This window comes from Thermobia domestica, chromosome 11, assembly GCF_964235325.1.
Source record: "Thermobia domestica chromosome 11, izTheDome1.hap1.1, whole genome shotgun sequence".
Lineage (NCBI taxonomy): Eukaryota > Metazoa > Arthropoda > Insecta > Zygentoma > Lepismatidae > Thermobia > Thermobia domestica.
In genome coordinates this window covers 261068673-261083287 of record NC_137464.1, presented here as the reverse complement: position 1 = coordinate 261083287, position 14615 = coordinate 261068673, and the positions used below count along the sequence as shown (strand labels likewise).

Below are 14615 nucleotides of genomic sequence, written 5' to 3'. Positions count from 1 at the left end.
CTGGGAATTTCACCCTGCAGGGAACACTCTGCATACCCATTGCACATTAATGAAAATGCAATTTTGGATTGTGTATGCGTTACTTCCTTTACGCTGATAAGGACCACCACTCCACGATTTCTCGAATTCGAAATAGGTCCTCTTCAAATTTGGCTTTTTCGCGACTCTGGACGGCCCTAGCTCTGAAACTATGTACTTTTCCTCACAGATCCATAGGAACTCTTTGACTTATTAGGGTATGAGGAATTGCCTCTTACAGTTTGACGGTATAGTTCATTAACAACCTATATATACCGTTTACCAATTAAGTAATTAGACTGATTTTATTGTGACCAAACAAACAAAGATAATGTAATAATACCTGTTTATTATTCAAAGTACATCTCTCCTGCGTCAATACAGCGAGTGGCGGAAGTAGAACGACCTCTGCAACTCAGTTTGTGGTATGTTTCGTAATGCCGTTATCACAGCTGCTTGGATGTCTTCAACATTGTCAAAAGGTCCTCTTTTAATGGCAACTACAGTTTATGGAGTAGAAAATTGTCGCAGTGGGATATATCTGGAGAATAGGGGCAGGGGCGGATCAAGGACGGACTTCTGGGGGGGAGGGGTTCTAATACTGCTACTTAGAGCTACTTTTAACTGCTCCAAACTCTGGGATGGGTTTTATTTATATATATAAAATAAGGAAGTTTCCCCTTCTGGGGGAGGATTACCCCCTCCCTGGTACCGCCACTGAATAGAGGGTTGCTGCAGTACACATTGTTTTTTTGGCCCAATATTCGTGAACAAGCACTGCCCGGTGAGCGGGTGCCTTCTCATGGATAAGGAATTAGCTATCTGGGGCTTACTATTCACGCCGAACAGAACATGACCAATTCTCTTCATGAAAGGCTCCGAAACACTTAGAAATACAGGAGCATTGTCTTCACTTTTCACTTCTCAAGTCGACGTTTCTTGCCTTTCGGAAACACGTCATTAATTAACACGTCTATACTCTTATGGGATTTCGATATAGTGCCATGTTAATTTAACAATGGTAACCCTCACCCTTTTTCTTCCTTCTAAGGAAAATATGAAAAAAAAAAAATGCGGAAACGTGGCTTTAATTATTTGAAATAAAATACCTAAATACTCATTTTCAAGCCTCTCACCTTAAGGAATTTTGAGATATGGTCATCTTATTTTAAAAATTGCTATCTCGACTCTTTTCCTTCTTCCCGCATTTTTTTTTTTTTTTTTCATTGTAGGGGAAATATTAAGAAAAGGTGAAACACGTCTTTAATAGTTTTAAATGGAGGCCAAATTCCAAATTTCACGTCCCCAATCTTAACGGATATCACGATATGGCAATCTTGTTTTAGCAACCCCAACTCCCACTTTTTTTTCTACCCGCCTTTCTTCGTTCCTCGGAAATATAGAAACACGCTGAAATTATTTTAAATGAAATATCTAAACACAAAATTTCATGTCGAACTTTAGCAAATTCCAAGATATAGCCATCCAATTATAATTTCTTCCTTTTTCTTCCTTTCTAGGGCAAATATCAAAAAATACTGGAAACCATCTATCTATTAAAATGCTACAATACCAGTCTAAGCGCCTTAGCTCCAACTTCTAACTTACGATGTCAAACATTTCATTTACGATTATTTGTGATTACACGTTCAACAAAGACAAATAATGTTTTAAAGAATGTGTACTTTAAATAAGTTATTTAAGGAGACTTTTTCATATAAAGTTTATCTTTTTAAAATTATTGTTCAAAGCCTTTGTACTTTAATAAGGCTCTTCCAAAATCAATGCAAATGAATTGTGCTATCATCTTCGGAGTTCTTTTAAACTATATGTTTGTGGACGTTTATCTGTTTGTGGCCAATCCTTTCGACAATGAGATCTCGGGAACTACAGGCTCTAGAAAGATGACGTTTTCACTGATCGATTGCAAATTTTATGTAAATTGTCCAGTTCTAACTGAATATTTATGTTGAAATTAAAAAAAAAAAAAAAAAAAAAACACCTACAGCATCGTATCCTGCGAGTTATACATTACAACACAATTGTATATAGGGGTTGTATTTCTCTCAGGCGTTTGTTTCATGGCCAAATGAAAAAAAAAAAAAAACGGATAACCTTTTCTCCAGTCTAAGGTAAATCCTTATTGTTCGGAGTATTTTGTCCAATGAACACCATATTTCTGTGACATTATAAATAATTTGTGTGTAATATTGCTACATATTAATTTGTGTATTATTACATACTGCATGCAAGAAGAAAAACATTGATCATACACGAATTAGAAACTCCAACCGAAATTAAGCTCAAATCTTGCAAACAATGTGACATATTGAAAAAATATATGTGACAATGTGACATATTGCTTCTCTGATACATGTTACCCACCCTGGCCGCCATCTTGGATTCAACTTTCGGTTTTTTAAATGGGAATAGGTGCAAGTGATACATCAAATTCATGTACAATTCCCTCGGAAATTCATTGGTGTTTTGCGTTTTACAGTACCTTATGCCGTTTGCAAGGCATTGCATGTTAAATAACAGGCATTCCACGAATATTGAACCAAATAGAAACTTATGCAAAGCCCCGTGCGTATTTTCTTTACGTGATATATCGTTGATGAAATATTCTCTGAACGTAGAAACATACAGACACAGACGTCAATACGAAAACGGTAGGTCTTCACCCAAATCTGTTCGCATCTGGATTTGCATTACGCATTTTGACCATAACACAATATTTTCTTGTTACAGTATAACATGTAAATAATAACAAATGCAATAAGATTATAACACCAATGTTGTAAAGAGTCTGTTTATACTTACACTGTATTTTCCAGTTAGAAATTTTGATTTGTCAACGTTAAAAAAAAAGAAAGTAAGCATAACTGATATTACTCTGCAATGCCTTCGCGAAGTGCCTGGAGGGATTTAACATGCAAAACCTTCCAAACGGTACAAGCTACGGTAAAATTCACTATAACAGTGAATTTCTGAGAAAATTGTACATGAACTTGATGTATCACTTGCAAATATTCCCATTTGAAAAACCGAAAGTTGAATCCAATATGGCGGATCCAAGATATCGGCCGGGGTGGGTAACATGTGCCAGAGAAATAGTACTTGATTCATTTGTTTTGCATACGCCCAGATTCATGTCCAGTTTCATCTAAAGAACCCTAAAGCACTTTTGTGTCCGTGTGCTGTGTTATAGTAATGTATGATTGAATTCCGGATATACAAAGGCCCATAAATATGCAAATAACCGGCGTGGGCCGCTAAAATTAGTACAATACACGTTGAATCGGGGAGAACTTTGCATTTGAATCAATTTTATACGAATCCCGAGGGGATACTTTGCGAATATATCTTGTCAATAATTACTTTTTCGAAATTGTAGCCTACTGTCTAGTGCGCATACTCTACACCCCTATGGTGTCGCTTTCATTTAATGGGTTCTCTATAACCGCTGCATTCGGACTTGAGGTTTTTGGGAAAACACATCTGTAACGTTTTTTAGAACGTTGCCGTCAAACTTTGGAAATATTTAAAAATGGTAGTTTCACGAACTCCATGGAATCCCAATATCCATAGAATTGACAGTTTTTTTTTGGGGGGGGGGGGCATTTTTTTAAATTGTTGTTAGGCTTCAGTAATTAATTTTTCAAAATCTAGCACGCAACTCCCACGTACCTATGGTGCCGCTCTTTATTTCGCCATACTTAGAAAACCATGATAGGCGTATAGAGTTGCGGTTTTTGGTAAAGCGATAACTGCAACGTCCTTTACAGCATTTTAGAGACATATATTTCAAAACATTTTAAAATGCAGAAATTAGGTAACCCCCAACCGCATTGGGGTAACCACCTACTTTTGCGTAGGAATACGTTTTGAGTTGTTGTTAAGCCTTAAGTACTTTTTCGAAACCCATCGCTCTTCTATCCGAAACAAAAAAGCCCATACCCGACAAAAAGAGCTCAAGAATAAACATTAATTATTATTACTGACTGTAAAGTTTCAACTATAAAGAGAAGGGTATTATGCTGTAAAACTCTCCAATATCCCTACCGTTGCAGATTTGGTTGAAAGCTTTGCCTGCAAAACCCGGTTGGGAACTAAGATACCGATGAAGGACAGGGGAACCAGAAGGTTTTTCAAAATATTAAGACTGGGTTTTGTGAAAAAGGCAAAGTAAGGAATCTCTAGTGAGACCCTATTCTTAACCTGACCGTTTCTTTCATTGTAGACTTCACAGTCCAGAATGACTGTCATCTCATTAATTTATTGCATCATTTTTAAAGCCATTTGGTCCAACAGGTGGGATACTGTTTCAATATACGATACTTACATTTAATTTCTTTTGCAAGTGTATGCTCCGCAAAGGATAAATTCTAATTACGGGGGCCGGAATTTTCCCCCCAAAATTCAGTTTTTTCATAACTATAGCCTAATTTTGGTTAGGACATTACGTTCTGCTTCATGGTTTGTATAGATCGGCAATGGCTTTAAAAAAAGGTGTGCACTATATTATCTTGTTTCACTGTTGTTTCTCCAATGTATACACTGTATTTCTATTTCCTTTGTGGTGGACAAACACTGTGTGCTTGGGTTCTCTCAAGATTCTCCCGTTTTCTTCCACTTCCTTCATTCATTTTTTATCACCGTCTCCTTCAGCCTATCCGGCATAATTGTGAGACGTAAAACTTAAAAAGATTTCATTTCATTTGTATTTATTTCATTTACTTTACATTTTAATTACGTTTCACTGCCAACTCATTTCTGCTGTATTTTTTTTTTTTTTTACCTACTTTTGCCTCCCTTGCCCCGCAATTAGAATTAACCCTCAGACAAGATTTAAGGGGAAAAAAATCTTATTATAATATAGACGAATTTGTAAAACTTAGGAGATAATTATTATGACAAGCAACAAACAAACAAACAAACAAAAAAAAAAAAAAGTCAGTAAATTACTGGTAATTAACTTTCCAACTTTAGTTTTTCCCACCCACAAATAATTTTGCCGAATAGCCTCACATACTATCCAATTCGTTTCAATTTAATGCTCCACATTTATACTCGACAGGCTGAGATGCTTAATTAAGGGGAAATGAATTATGGAAGACTTGGTAGGGTGAGAATGTGAGGGAATGGGGAGTACCCCGAGAAAACTCCCGGACAGCTGTTGTTCACCACAAATTTACTTGACCGGGATCGAAGCAGGCAAAAACAAGGTACTCGATTCTGGAACCATGAAACGAATTGGGGGATACTAAATGCTATCCTTATTATTCTAAACTCCTGTGCTGTAGTCCTAAAATTTTCAGAGGGTATACGCTGTTTTGTGATCATCTATGATTGTCTTAAAAGACGTAGAAGGAATTTATTAATGAAGACTCCTACCAACCATTCACGGCACCATACGATCCATCCCATGCGCTTCACCCCTCCGTCCCATGGCTCCGGTCAATGCGTCTTAAACTCACAAATAGGCCTACATTTATCATAAACAGACCAAAGTAAAGTTGGCATCGAAAAAGAGCAGTCCACATCCGAGGTTTATCTTTCTACTGTTCCGATGTCAGGTTTTAAATGCCGGGTGATCGGCCTGGCACAACCCCAAACTTTCCTTTCCTTCTACCTCACGAAGAACCAGACTGACTGCAGAGAAGAAGTGGGCGAGGGAGGCGCCACATCCCGCGTTATCATTGTAGACATACCCTAATTAAATACATATAAACGGAACAAAAGTAGAAAGTACTATTCGCTTTGAAGCAGACGGTACACTCTAATGACTGATTAAGCAGAGTTGAGTACCCTCGACTACAGCGCTGTTAAACTCTATAAGTAGCTTTCCGAATATTCCATATATATTATATAAACAAATACAAAGTTTACCTGTTCTAGTAATAACTATTCTGAACGAAGGTAACTCTTCCCGTTTGTGTCGTCAGATTCTAAATAGACATTCCCTACTTGCCGCTCATGTTTATAAACGATAGCAAAAGTGAACTATGAACTCTCCCACTAGAGGCGCCACTGTCTATACATAAACATCACGAGTGAAATGGAAGTTGTATTAGTAGTTATCTAAATGTTTCGAACATCTTGACTGGCTAACTATTTGTTTCAGCATTCTTCATTGGCTATTTTTATTCCCGATTAGAGAATGGGTCGTCATTATTCGTACTACTGCTGTTAACTTGTATGTAATTTCCAAGAATCCTTGGTAAATTCTGGGTACAATTACTCCTAGATTACGGCATAAACAATTATTTATCAATTGAATGCAGCAATGGTGCAAGAAAAAGATATCTCCATGGTGTAGGGATTTTCGCAGTGGAGAGGGTTTCAGGAAGGAAATTGAATATTTCAGTTTAACGTCCCATTAGCGGAGGCTTTACGATTTTAATATTGGGTAGGTCCCCATTGGCGCCCGAAGGGGAGGACGGGGTCCACCTGGATCACGAAAATATATTAAATTTCTTAAGTTTTTCTTAATACAAGAAGAAAAAAAAAAACGTAAAATAGCAACCAGGAAGATGAGCCCTCTAGAATTTTTCGAATGCCCATGGTAGGCTCACTCCCTTTCTCATGGATACTATATACATTTGATTGATTAATGACAGTAGGAAATTATTTATATAGTAGTGGTTGATGTTATTTGTTAAAATAATTATCTACCATTAATAGAAATAGTGGAAGATATAATTACTCTTTATTTTATCTTTTAACGTTTATATATTTTTCAAAATTTTTAGCGCTAAAGCCGCCACTGCGTCCCACGTTATGCTGTGTAGGTTAAAGGAGCCGTGGTGAGAATGAATGAAATGGTGGAATGAAGAAAGTGGAATGACACGGAAGAGCCCGGAGATAACTCATGCACATGTTCGTCTACCAGGGGCGGATCCAGGGGGGCGATCGCCCCCAAAAGAGGAAGTTTTCTTATTATATTTATATAAAACCCATCCCAAAGTTTGGAGGCCTTAAAAGTAGCAGTATGACAACCCACCGCCTCCCCAGAAGTCGGTCCTGAATCCGCACCTGTCGTCTACCATAAAACTCACTTGCCGCGATCTGGGATTGAACGAATGACCCGACACACACATTGCGTTCTCTACCACTGAGCCTCTGCGGCTCCTAGGATTGAGGGGGAAATTTATCCAAGCGACTAGAATTGAGTGCTTTTCAAATAATCTTCTATTTGCATTTAGCGTGTCGTTGCCTCTAGAAGCGGAGACTTAGATATTAAAGACATATGCACACACGTGGGCGTGCTTTATGCTACGGAATGTTGCTGCAATCGTTGGAAAGTATACCACAAAAATATCTTTTCTACTTAAGTTTAAATTCGTTATTATTACTATAATAAACATGGCTGCCCACAGGCGGGCTTTAGGGTGCATGTTGTGCCCACGTGGGTTTTGGGGGAGTACTTTTTCATTAAAAATGTAAAAATCGAACTTTAATTATCTCATAATGATGCTTTAAAAAACCGCAATAGAGCTCTTTAGTGGCTAAGCGATTAGTATACACACCTTTGGCATGAGAGACTCGGGTTTGACTCCCAGCGGAACTCATGTGGTACGGATTCCACGTTAAGTTGTAGGTTCAAATCTCATACAGCCTCGCTCCTGAAATGGATGCAAATTCAAATTGGAATGTAAATGAAAAGAATAGCAAGAAATTCTGAAATAATGTTCTTGGTTTTATTACAACCAACCTCGGTTTCTTCTACTACATTTTCGAAAGGGAAATTTTTAGGGATTGCGTCCAAGCATTTGGCTTTACAGAAGGGACACCACACTTATCAATCCCTTTCAGTGATAATGAACAACTGAGTTTAAAAGTAAATTCTAAGCAAGAGGTATTTAATTTACTTTCCGAGAGTGAGTTGTATCCAAAACTGCATACATGCAATCTAAATATCAATAAAGCCGTCTTGACGAAAGAAACCGATTAGAATTTGAATTGGTCATATTCGGTCACCCAATAATAATTTGAAAAGATGGACTAGTGGGAATTTCTCCCGGAGCTACGAAATTCCCCATACGCAAATGTCCGATCATCCTCAACCAGGATAGAAGGATCATCCAGGATCGTCTTCAGAGGGTATTAGTGCTAATTAGCACGGGACGAATTGTTTATAGTTCCTTACATATCTCTAATGGATATAGGGGTGAGATGATGTTCCTTTTGATGTTGTATACCGACATCAAGATGTTTATATATATATATATATATATATATATATATATATATATTTGGTGGAGACGAGGTGGGGTATGTTATGATGTAATAGTTGTTTTCAACTAAAAAAAGGTAATAAACACATAAAAGAAGAAGAAGAACAAAGACGCTGAAATTATTTTGGTTGGGTTCTTGTTCAAACGTTTATTTTGAGATGATTTGAAAAGTTGTGAGAAGAAGAAAGAAAAAGAAGAAACAATAGAACTAAAAGTTTATGGGTATATATACATGTTCTATGAACCGGGCTATTTCTTAAAATATATTTTTGGGCGAAGATCCCATAGGATATTTTTGTGAAGTTCGGTAGATAGTTATAAACAATGTATGTATTTTTCTCACGTAAAAGAATTTGTTTGCAGGACAGATCACTTACCCATTTACCTAGTGTTGCCACAGTCCTAGCTCTGAAGTGGGCTGAAAAATAGTACCAAATTGAAACAAAAAGGGCTGAATTCATTGTTTTATACTAATGTAATAGATGGATCTATAACACGAAACTAAAAGAGGTAAAGTTCTAAGACATCCCCCCTCCCCCCCTCTTCCAAGAGTCCAAATCAATAAAGTACTCTTTTTAAAAATTACTTTTTAAAATATCCAAATAGACGAACCTCGAACAACCGTGGAACTAGATGAAACTTTTCTCGCCCGTAGGAAGTATAACAGAGGCCGCAAATTGAAAGGGTATCATCCGCAGTTATCATCTTTGGTATGTATTGTAAGGAGACCAAACCTTGTATGTATTATAAAGAACCTTGTCACCAAACATGACATGTATTTGTTAAATGGTGCTGAATTGAGTAGAATTGTACCAACTTTTTCACAAAAGGGGCTGAAAATGCCTGCGTGGTATCAACGGGCCGATGAATGACAAAAAGGGCTGAATTTGGTACAATTGTACCAAGTGTGGCAACACTGCATTTACCCATGTCGCGCCTCAGTGTGCAAATTTGCAAACATCGGTTGCTCTTTCATGGGGACCTCTCACGCCTAAACGGTTAGCTAGTGGAATTTCTCCTTGAGCGGCAGTGTTGCCAATTTGGGGGAAAGTCGCTAAATCTGGAGGATTGGACCTGCACGATAGCGACAAAAAATAATTTTTCCGATTGGTGACTTTTTTGGTGATTTTTAAATGACGATTTAGCTACTTACTTACAAATTTAGCGACTTTTTGCTGCAAACAACCTGTTCATCTGTAGAGAAATTAGTTGAAAACAATTTTTATGTTCTTTTCTTTCTTTTTGTTTGTTTTAATCAGCGCACGTGGTGAAGAGTTTGGTCATACAGCGTACCCACTCCCCAACAATCTTGCACTGTTATCTGTTACCCTTGTCCTCTAACGGAGAACAATTACAAACCTGATGTCCTTTAGTTTGCAGCTTCCGTTGAGAGACACAAGCAATACAGTATTACCGATAGCAACGAGATTAGCTATAGTCTAGACGTGTGAATTAAAGCGAAATGGGTGTTTGTTATATTTGTCCTTCGCGATCCTTTAATTATTCTGCACTTTTTCTAATAATAAAAAATGCATAACGTAAGTACTGTAGTGTTAATTATTTCGAAACTACAGTATTATGACTCCAAAATATGAACAAAAGTACCCAAAACAATGTGAAATGATCCCTGAATTCAAGAATTGGCTGCGCCCTGTTGACAAAGATGTGAGTAGAATATGTTATTTATTTCACATCTACAACTTTAAAACAATGCTATAGACAACGGATTTCACGAATAACTTGTTTTAGCGACTTTTCACCCCAAATTGGAGTCATTTCACCTCTCGTTTAGCGATTTTTTGTGTCAACATTTTGGCAACACTGTTGAGTGGTATGATGTAGGGTCTAGTGGAAAGCTACATGGGAACTAACACGTTCTCCCAAATTTAGTTTCTTCATGGGACCGAAGGAGTAAATTGTTTCAGTCATGCATCGACCATTTCCTCCCGCATTCCCTGTCTTAGATTCTTGGCTCTTTCACTTTCTCTCTCTGTCTGTGAGCTGATGTATGCAGGGGTGCCCACAGGGGGGAACTATGACGCAAACTGCGTCATTGAAATATTAAGGGGGGTTAAAATCTATATAAATATGTTTGAGGGGGTGTAAAAATTAGTGGAAAAGATTTTTTTCATGGAAGAACACCTACGGATAGACAATTGAGGGGGGTGCGTCATGGATATGAGGGGGGGGGGGCACCACTGATGTGAGGAAATCATTAAAGGTGCACTTTCCACATGCTCATGGAATGCTGAACTGGAGGAAGAGTTTTAAAATGTACCGCTGGATGGAAGACATGCTGTTTGAATCCTCCATCCTTACCGCGAGAATCTGAGCGCTTATACAATAGTATGATTTATTATTATGTATACATGAAGCTTCTTTCTTTAACAGCTAGCTTAGATGTATTGGTTATAGATGTTTAAAACTGTAACTTTCTCCCGCACGTCTATTGTTATAGCATAACTACGGGTGGGCCATTGGCGTCGCTAGCTTTTAAAATATGGGGGTCTCGGATGAATCAAAATCAAAATCTTCTTTCGACAAAAGTTATATATACAAAGTAGTGTAGTTTCTTTAAATATATTTGACTAAAATCTGGGAGGGCTGCTTTCCCCCTAACCCCGGGCTATCGTCGATCGTGGGTGAGCACAAACGAGTTCGAGCGAGTTTTCTTTAAAAATCGACTCGACTCGAAACAGACATCTTTAAGCTCGACTCGAGAGCTCGGCTCGAAATCTTTCCTCCAACTACACTCGAATAAGGGTCGAGTTTCGAGTTGAGTCGAGACAAATCGAGCTAAATACTGTGTGTAGTTTCAAGTACTCTCTTCAAGTAGACCTATCCTATATATAGACATAATTATTATCAATGATACTATTACTTTCTTCTTCTTCTTCTTCTGATTATTATTATTATTATTATTATTATTATTTATTATTATTATTATTATTATTATTATTATTATTATTATTATTATTATCAAAACAACGCCGTGTATAAACATGAAAGATAGGCGGCTTGTATCTGAATACTAAAAACTAGTTGATTGCTGACCTCGGTAGTTGTAAAGTTATAACCGTTATAGGTTTATAAAAGCATTTTTGGACACTCTATATAACCCGCCGGATTTACGTATAAGCCAAACAAGCTATAGCTTAGGGCCCCACTCGCTTGGAGGTCCCCCCCAAAAATTAAAGAAAAAACTTATTGTAATGTAATTTCGAAATAACAAGAAAAAGCAAATAAAATAAATCGCACTACAACAATGGTGTTTTCTATTGTTATGTACTAGATTTTTCTGAAATAAGTAATAGGGCTCTATTTCTAAGCCCCATTTGTAATGAGGCCCCTGTTATCCAGCCTCGCTTATAATGGTACCCCCGTTTCCCAACTCTGCTTGTAATGGACCCTTGTTTGCATTTAGATATCCATTAGGTCCATAAATTAGCATATAGCATCTATTTCTCAGCCCCATTTGTAATGAGGCCCCTGTTATCCAGCCTCGCTTATAATGGTACCCCCGTTTCTCAACTCTGCTTGTAATGGAATCTTGTTTGCATTTAGATATCCATTAGGTCCATAAATTAGCATATAGCATCTATTTCTCAGCCCCATTTGTAATGAGGCCCCTGTTATCCAGCCTCGCTTATAATGGTACCCCCGTTTCCCATCCCTGCTTGTAATGGGCCTTTGTTTGCATTTAGATATCCATTAGCTCCATAAATTAGCATTTAACATATATTCAAACCTAAAAAAACGGCGACATTTCGACGCTGAAAAATAAAACTTGACTCATAAAGGGCCCCTTTCAGTAGCTTAGGGCCCCATCAAACCTAAATCCGGTACAGGGCACTATACCTTTTCTTTTGAAAAACCTGAATAATTTATCAACTTATATTTTATTCGTGGAACAAAATTCATTTCTTTTCTTCGATGGGAATAGTGAACAACTCGATTTCTTTCCCATATGTAAGAACAGAGGAACCTTTCATCGTTCATCAATACATATGTACAAAACGTTGTTTCAAAGTGAAAAGATTTTAGTGAGTAACAAAGGCAATATTCATTTTCTGAACTACATGCGTGAGAATTGTGCTTTGATTATTTATATATTTCAGTGTTGTTTTCTTGCTTATTATTACGCATAAACTGTTTTACATAATTATTTGGAATTGCATTAAGTATTTTCTTCAATTTCTTTTGGAAATACTAACTACACAGGTACACACAGCGACTGTCATGATCCAACGAACGCTAACAAGCACCTTCTTATCTCATAAGTTCCCATCCTGGAACGAATTTCCTTTTCTTCTACATTGTGGCCAGTGAATTGATAGTTAAAACAAATTACTTTAACATTTGATTTACATACTCATACGGGTTATTTAAACCAGACTGTATTCTAAAATGAACTGCCAACCTTGAACTGTTGGTTACTCTAAATTCAATCCCGAGTACATCAGCTCGAAGAGTTTTGCTCCAATCATTCAAGGGGAAACTGCGTCCATTCTGTTTACCATACATTTGTACGAGGGACATACGTTATAACATAGTCACCCAAGGACTCTATTAGCGACTAGCCCTATTCACTTCATTCTCAGATCCTCTGACCTAGTGCGCTTATATAGTAATCGATTAAAATAACTAGTTTGGATTTTTAAATTTTGAATCAACCATATTCCTACGTTTTGCAACCTTAAGAACTTATACTGCAGGAATACTATTTTGAAGATTTCATTGGAATAACACAGCAGCATCTTGGAACCTACTTTGTGGAATTACTTCCAGTATTACCCCTCACAATGTTAACCCTGGTGTGTATTACTTGGTGGCGTGAGAAAAGTTCATATAGTGATCTTCAAAAATATAAAAGTGCTATTCATGTATACATCTCGTAAGGATTTAAAGGGCTATTTCGTGTTAACAAAATATGAAGTGTGTTTTTGAGTATTTTATTGTGCTTGTCTAAGTGGTGAATTATCTATACTACTACGAGTGTTTCGTATTGTCACTATTTTCTTCAGCGTAATTATTTTTTAAATAACATGTAATAAATAAGTATATTCTATTTTATTTAATATGTTTTGTTTCATGTGCTAGTAATACCTCTGCGTATTACAGTTTGAGTAATTTTCTAGATGTCCACAACATTTTCGAGACGACACATCTGAACCACTTGATGTTTTGTACTGACGTTAGTGCCGAAATGCGTCATAATAGCTTCCATAGCATAGTTTCTTTGTCAATTTGGCCTTACAAGATTGACTTTCAAAAGTTATTTTGCAATTTAAGGTTAAAATAATAAGTCCTACTTGCACTATGTTAACATGCTTTTATAAAACATAGCATCTGCGTATACTTTCTTATGAAAAGTTCATATTTGCAAGCAGTGGCGGCGATTGGACGTTAAAAGTGGGGGGGCAAGACATGATCTGAATATTTGTATATCAATCTTAGTTTTCCTGGTTGTTTCTAACACTTTGTTTCAAGAAAGGTTATATAACTAATAGGATACTATATTTTAAAGTTAAAATACTGTATGTCGTATTCCATATTTTCTTAAGTAAATTGACAAAACCAACGCAAGTAGGTACTAGACCTTTGTACTCTGAAATAACGAAAATGAAAGAAGATATTTGATTCCTTGCTCATGAACATCTTAAAATTCTGTCTGGAAAATTGTGTAATCAGATTATTTAATAACAAATTTGAAAACCAAATAAATAGAAATAATAATATTAATCATAATAATGAATAAGGAGTCTTGTTTTGTAGATGCTATACTGAAACTGGGGATAATTGAACAACTTAATTTTTAGTTCCACACATGCTATAAAATGCATGTTATTACTCTTAGAAAATGAAAGACAGTAACTACTAGAAGCTTATGCTACGACATTTAAAGCAATATTTGCTTTTGCAGCTACCCAAAACATGTTCGTTGCCACTAGGTGCAGTTTTCACTTTCTTGGAACACATCAAAAGGCAACAATACTTAGAATCACTCTACACTCCAGCTATACAAAATAATCCTAAAACCTAGAATTACGTTGAATTCACTAAATTGAATTGTATATACAGTTACACCCCTAAACACACACCACTTCACTCGTATATTGCATTACAAAACAATGGAAAAGGTAGAAGTTGTTTCTTATTACGCTCTTTTTAATCAATATTCCTTACTTTAGAAAGAAGAGAAGACATTTTAGGAATTGTCAATTTTTCTGCAATTGAAGAATAACTTGTGAAATACTTCTTTTGCGAAATGTTCTCTCAATTAGTTTCAAAGCGGCTGACTAACATATCGAGCCCTTGTAAGAAGGGGGTATAGAATCAAAACCTGCTACATCCATT

The 14615-nt window shown here is 36.7% G+C and overlaps 1 protein-coding gene across 2 annotated transcripts in view; it reads right to left on the bottom strand.

The window, feature by feature from the left end:
• LOC145665005 (thiol S-methyltransferase TMT1A-like) overlaps window positions 1-6065 on the bottom strand; it is a 39229-nt gene extending 33164 nt beyond the window's left edge. For both annotated transcript variants that reach the window (XR_014127543.1, XM_081732192.1), the window contains exon 1: window positions 5911-6065. The gene's annotated coding sequence lies outside the window, so the exon portion shown is untranslated. The remainder of the gene's footprint in view (window positions 1-5910) is intronic.
• Window positions 6066-14615: the final 8550 nt, after the last annotated feature.